The sequence below is a fragment of the Sinohyriopsis cumingii genome, chromosome 5 (assembly GCF_028554795.1).
Source record: "Sinohyriopsis cumingii isolate HCF-2022 chromosome 5, ASM2855479v2, whole genome shotgun sequence".
NCBI lineage: Eukaryota > Metazoa > Mollusca > Bivalvia > Unionida > Unionidae > Sinohyriopsis > Sinohyriopsis cumingii.
Window position 1 is genome coordinate 144,191,916 of NC_142965.1, and position 6,726 is coordinate 144,198,641.

Here is a 6,726-nt window from a genome sequence, read left to right on the forward strand (position 1 = left end):
TTACGCCCCTAAAAATGGAAGAGCAATTTTCTTCAACGGGTAAATTTCATGGAGTATATAAATCTTGAGTTTAGTTGTGGGTGTGAATATAAGATATCTTAACGTTGTGTATGGGTGGTTAGTCCTATTTTGGCACATGGATATTTTGTTACGAGTCTGTGCATCCAAAATATGTAGCAGAAGAGAGTGAAGACAACTAGCTTTGTAAAATTTTATAAATAATTTATTTCCTTAGAATACAAAGGGAAAAATGAGAGAAAAGTACTTACGGTATTGCGAATTAAATCCAAAACTAATCCAAGAATTAAAAACACAAGTAATAGTGATACAATGTCAAGAATAAAACTCATTTCAAATCCCAAAGAAATCAAAAAGTGAAGGCGATGACCGGTCTGGTATAACCTGCGAAGTATTGATGTGTCAACAGTCTCTTGTTGAACCACATAAATATTATTCCAGGTTTGAATTCAGTATAAATTCCAATTGATGTCTTTATCCAAGAATTTTATCAAAGCACTTTTGTATTTCCAGAGAAAATAATCACTTGAATTCAACAACAGAAAAAAAAAAAAAATTCAGCCCAAACTGGACACAAGATAACACAACTTAAAGTGTCAAATCTTAAAGCATGACTCGTAAAATCCTCACAATCACAAAATAATATAGTTCTCTGCTTGACCTCAGGTCACATTACCAAATGGAAAATAACCTTCTAGAATGATCTAATGAGCCTTGTTTACTTACAACACAATAGACTATAAAATTCACATGGGATTTTCCAAAAACCCTGACCTGGATCAACATATTTACTTCTTGTTTACCGGAATAATTGTTTTTAATATGCTCTTACACATAGAGAATAATGAAGCTATTATTAGTTGTTTACATAAATGAAATAACAAAAAAATTAAAAAAGTCAATCAGGAAAGCAGAAATGCATTCAATTTTGGACAAGGTCAAGTCCAGCAAACAATGTTACAATAACATGTAATGAAATATATATATATATATAAAACTGAAACTAACAAACAAACAATTAAAGGCACAATAGTGCAGACTGTCTGTAATTTTATGAATTCTAAAGATCATGAAAATAATGACATGTGTCAACTTATAAGCTGAAATAATTCTCAAAAACCAAGAGTTTCTGAAGGTTAAATTATATAATTGATAAATAAATACGCGAGATAATGAATTTTAGTCGGGGCCCGCTTTAATTGACACTTGTAGGTCACGAACTGTTACAGTAACCCACGTGACCACAAAAACGTCACGTCTTAGGCGTCTTGTGGGAGGGTTATGAGTCACGTGGTTTTGATTTAAAAATCTGCTATAAACAAAAATGGCGGACACACGCGAGTGTCAACAACGTAAAGTTCGCCCGGGCGTGTCGCTTTCCGAAAAGAAACGTCGATAAGCTGTCAGAGAAACCGAACGGGATCTATCAAGGATTTGTCTGCGGGACCAGTTTGTTCAGTTGAGAGCATTGATGGAAGACACTGAAATGGCGAAGTTGTTGTTGGACAGGTAGGCCAGTGTATACGTATAAAGTATTCTCCAATTGTCAGTGTTCTATGTTTGAAAGCACACTGTTTTATTATTTTACTACCTTTGCACAGGGACTTGCTTTGTTTTTTAAGATTCCCAAAAAAAATGTGATCGGCTGATCGATATTTCGCTCGGTGACTGCCTTGTTGTGAATTATATATGTTGGGGTGGAATTTTAAAAAAAATAATTTATAACGGCGTGCTCATAAAGGTCATTTGTATACATGTCCATTAGGCTACCTTCGTGAGAGAGGTTCTTTAAATTCCGTTAGGGAACTTAGATACATATACAAGCGTTATCAATATATATATTATAAAATAAACAACACCAACACGTAGAATGTGTGACCGGTTTCGCTTTAATGCTTCATCAGATTGAATTCAAACTAAATTCAAAATCATTGCTTACGTCATTAAATATGTTGTTTCTAAGTGATCAATAAAATAAACAATATGACATAAACAAGATGACGTCATAGCTTACATTTTTAACGTAATTACCTTACACTTTAACGAATAATGTACATGGAGATGTGCATATACAGCAAAGATTAATGATATCTTAATGCATATAAATATATAAAACTGGATCTTAAAGATACTGATAACTATATATAAAATTTATTAATAAATAGAGATAAACAGTTTCAGTAACATTTGTATTATGTATAATGCACACTTATTAGAGGTATAGAAAATAAATAAATAGAAAAAGAAAGAAAAGAAAACCGAAAAACGAGAAAATATTAATAAAATAAAATAAAAAGATAAATATACAACTTATATATACTAATTTAATCTTCACAACAATTAAATAGGTTATCAAAACTCAATTTATATGTTAAAAAATATGGTGTACATAACGCTTACTATCAAGTATTTTATAAATAATGAATCATATTATACTGAAACCTAATTTACAAATTACTTTCATTTATAAAGAATTAGTAAACTTACTTTTATATTATTAGATTATACTTTTGCCAATTAAGATTTTCTGCATAATAGAATAATATGAAATATTCTTATCCAATTATACACGGGGGACATAATTCAGTAGAATTTTTTTTTTACTAAATGTCATATAGTGTTTTTTAATTTAGACCTTTTGGATATGCTGTATTAAGACAGTGAATCCAATAGGTTTCCTTTAGTAGACGTTCCATTTCAGAATCAGCTTTAACAATAGGTTGGAAGAAGAAATCTTGCAATGTATGGGAATTTTTGTTAAAATGTGCGGCAAAATGAGATGAAAATGATTGATCGATATAATTTTTTTATATCTGATCTATGTTGATTCATACGTTTAGATTTTTGTTGACTGGTTTATCCAACATATTAGATGCTACATATATATATCCTCTCTTTTCTTCACACACACACACACATCTTTGGTTAATGTGACAAGCACAATACTTGCATAAAAGCTTAATAACTATATCATGTAAACGTGTAGAACACATAATACATGTTTAATGTTGATCTGTACATAGGGTTTTCTGTATCTGAATGTAGAACTGATCCAGTACCATTTTGATCTCATGCTTACAGTAGGCTGGATGCTAAGAATGTATTGTACATCTTTCAACTACTAGTAAATATAAAGCACTGTATTGACTACAATTACAGAAGGATCTCTAGCAATGATACGAAAGGTTGTTGTAGTGCTACCAGAATGTATGGCTGGCAGGTTGTTATGTAATCAGTTCAAGTTTTGAGCTTCAGTCAATTTAGTTTTATTGATGTGAATTTTGTTTAGATCTATTATTATGTATTCTTGCTAAAATGACGTATTTTAATTCTAAGTGTTTAACACAGTGCACAAAGAAACATATTTAAAACATAAATTATAATACAAATGAATATTAATTCATATTTTTAGTTACGAAGTTACAAAGAATATAGCAAAAGATGAACCCAAGCATACAGAACTGATGGCCAGTACATCTTCATGCTTCACATCAGCACCTGGCCAAATGCTTTTGCAAGATACAGAGCAAATGAAGACACCTTTAGTATCTGCAGGAAGGTAAAAATTAAAATTTGTTTGCAGATTTTTTTGGGGTGGGGCATACAATTGTCATTCTACTGAAAACAATGATGTAACAAATGCAATGCTGATAAAGGACATTATTGTAACTGTGCCAGCAGGTTGAGTTCCCACTGTATACTTTCTTAGTTTCAGTTAGAAAAAATATTTGACTTTCACTTTCTCAGTAGTGGGGTGGGGTACTTCAACTGTGCCACCTGTTGCATGGAAAAAAGGCATACTTTGAACTGTCATTGTTTTGCTTAAGCAAAAAAGTTCCAGTATACTGTGCTGGCTAACCCAATAATCACAGCTGTCCCCCCCCCCCACTCAATACTTAGAGGACCAGTGATTGTATATTGAAATTGTGTATACATATCTCATATGCTTTCTTTATGCAGTTTCCCATTTATAGCTATATCGCACGCTAACACCCTCTTCCCATCTGTCCACTTAGCTCATGATGAATGTACATAGGACATATTTAATTTAAAAACAAAATACTGAGATAACATAGTTGAAGTTTTTTTGTGTGGAAACCACTGGCATTTAATTAGAACTTTATTCATTAGGACTGGTGATAGAACGTATTTTGGATTTAATTCACAATAGTTCTTTATAAATTTTCATTTTTTATTCTTGGAGAATTAATTGATTTTTTGATTTTTGCAAAACTTGTTGGTTTTCACTCTTTACTGTTATAAAACATTTGGAATTGGAAAGCTGTTTCTGTTTTGACGATTGCTCTTCATGCACTTTTAACTTTATTTTATCTACCTTCTTTTCAAGGTTGCCAAACAATAGGAAAATACAGCTTTATTACAATGGTCCCATGACATCATGAACCGGTTTTCAGTCCTTGTATTTGAAACAGCTATATGTAAACATTTGCTACTGTATACTTTTGTATGAAATCAAAATTACAGTGAATAATCTTTATCATCTGATTTCTTTTAACCCTTTACCTCATGCAAGCGTCTTTGGAAGCCTCCACTCCATTTGCATGGAAACACCTTTTAACGCCTGCTATAAACATCAGCCATTTTGAGCTGGTTTTCATAGTGCCACCTTCAGGGAAAAACCCCCAATTAGATACTACATTCATTTCTGCGAATGAAAATTACATCAGATCACGTGGTCACTGTCTATGCACTGGTCGATATCTGCTGTTTAAAGTAACTGGGTCATAATCTACACTCTCCAAAATGGCAGTCTCGGATTTCATTCAGTACTTACGAAGTATTCACAATTAGAATCACAACTATGAAAGATTCAATAACTTAGGTAAAGGCTCTTATATTGATGTAGGCAGCAATTAGTTTTTATAAATTATCAAATTCAGATGACTTAGTGATGTAGACGCAGACGAAAAACGTAAATTTCAAGCATGGGAAATGGCAGCTACGGTTGGTCACGCGGCCTCACTGACATGACGGTGAACGAGTTCTCTCAAGATTTTAAAGCACATACAAAATTCTTCCGTGAAAAATAATTACACAGCTATAACAACTGGACTTTACTCTTGCATTTTTCCACATATAATAGATGTGTACCAAAATTGTAAAATAGTAAAATTGCTGTTAAACGTAACATACACTATATTGCTTAACAGGTCACAGGCAGGCCTATGCGTATGCGGTCGACTGGGTAACAGGTGTTCTATTTATAGCACACTGCACTTTGTCACTATGCTCTATGAGGTAAAGGGTTAATGTATATTTTATCCATATATATACATCACCAAATCTTCTAGGTATGTAGTCTATTAAAAGTAATTTATTCAAAATGTCAGTAATGTGGAATATTGAAGGAACAATGATCCAAGCAAAACTGCAATCCTGCTATATCAACCGTTAGCCAAATATACAATATACCTTTCACGTGATGATATAAATCAAGTTGTCTTATCAATATGGTTTAACCATGACAAAAGAGACCAGCTTTAGGTGCTATAGGTATAGATTGTGGCATTTTTTCAGAGGAGTGTCCTACATCACATCACCAATACACATGAATAGATTCTCTCACATGGCCAAGGCATTAATAAATGTCTACATTAAACTTTGTTGGAGATTGAAGAGCAGACAAAACCATGGATTGATCCCAAGAAGGATGCCAAAGTGCTGAAAAGTTTGGCACAGGTGCTCTTGGACCAAAGGTTTCTAAACAGAGTAGAGTATTACTTAAATTTCAGATATGCCATTTCAGGATTTCAGCAATTGCATGGTATTTAAAAGAAAAATGTGAAGACCACTTTAAATGCTGTTATTCTCAACTTAAGAATACATTACTGTATATATTTACCATTTGAAGATCTGAATAAGTTAGCATTCATAAGATTTGTGCACGTGATACATGTACAGTGACTCTCCTTCTCATGTCTTGGGTAAGTTCAGGTATAATACATGCACATCAGGCATAAACAATTCCATGACACTCTATCAATAAACACTTCAGTAAATGTTTTATGTATGCAAAAATATACCAACAGTAATGATTATTTAATAATTGTATTAATGTGTTAGCAGATTACAAATGATACATGTTACCATATACATGTTTTTGATAATTGCAGAAGCACTGCTGAGCTTGAAGTGTTTCATCAGCATATCCTGATGTACTGTGCCAAGAGATTTTCATACACCACTCCTGTGTAGCGGATTAAGAATGAGCTAACTGCTTTGGATCACAATATCCATAGTGGCAGAGGTGTAATGAGAAACAAAGAAGGGAAGAAAGTTTGTTTCACTACAGGAAATTAGAAATCATTTTATATATTGGTTGTTCATTATGATCCCTGCTTGGACATCGAGCCAATGGAATATTATTCACATGTACTTGAAAACCTAGTATTAGATATAAGTCATTTTGCAACAATCGGCACACATTTTTTTATATATTTGTTTTAAGGAATCTTAATATTTTCATGCATACGGATCTTGTAATTAGTATTGTTATCATTCTAGTGGATATTTATTTTGATTTGAGCAATGCAAGTCTAATAATTAGATCCAATGATATGCATAGCACTTTCCCTGAGGACTGACAGTTTATTAAGGATATATGGGGTTCATGGTATTTCCTAAGGACGTTTGAGGAAGATGCTATCATTATGATGATTACTAGCTAATACATGTTCATGAAAGCAT